Raw genomic sequence first — 845 nt, 5'->3', positions numbered from 1 at the left:
GAAAAGTGTGTGTGTGTGTGTGAGTGTGTGTGTGTGTATATACACACATAAACAGAGAGAGAAAGTAAAAGCAAATATGGTAGAATATTAACACTTGGCTAATCTGGGTAAAACATTTATGGATTTTTGTACTATTCTTGCAATTTCACCTTAAATCTGAAGTTATGTCAAAATTTTAAAAAATTGAAGGAAAAACAGACTCTACATTTGTCCCTATATTAGAATATTTTAGGGAAATAGTCTCTTTAAATTAATATTTTCCCACCTGCCAGAGGATTATCCTCTTCCTCAGAAAAATATTCCTCTTTCTCCCATCCCTCTGTGTTCAAATCCAATCTGTCTTTAGTAGTTAATGAGATTGGTCCCTTCTACCCAAGCCTCAAGGGAAGAAAGGGTAGTCTGTTTTAATAACTTCTGTAGGACCATATTTATATTTATATAGTGTAACTTGATGCATATAATAATTTGTCATATAACAATTTTGGTTTTAACTCAGTAGAATTACATTTACAGAAAACTGGGACTGTACTTGGCTTTCACATAGGGACTTGACATTGATTGTTGTTTTTTTTTCCCATTTATTTATTTTATTGCATTTTAGGTTTTGTGCACATGTGAAGAACATGCAAAATTGTTGCATAGGAACACACGTGGCAGTGTGATTTGCTGCCTTCCTCCCCATCACCTACATCTGGCATTTCTCCCCTTGCTATCTCTCCCTAGCTTCCCACCCCCCACCGTCCCTCCCCTATTTCCCCCCAACTGACCCCAGTGTGTAGTGCTCCCCTCCCTGTGTCCATGTGTTCTCATTGTTCAGCACCTGCCTATGAGTGAGAACATGCGGT

The sequence above is a fragment of the Cebus imitator genome, unplaced genomic scaffold (assembly GCF_001604975.1).
Source record: "Cebus imitator isolate Cc_AM_T3 unplaced genomic scaffold, Cebus_imitator-1.0 Scaffold97, whole genome shotgun sequence".
Taxonomy (NCBI): domain Eukaryota; kingdom Metazoa; phylum Chordata; class Mammalia; order Primates; family Cebidae; genus Cebus; species Cebus imitator.
This window is presented reverse-complemented; position numbering follows the sequence as displayed.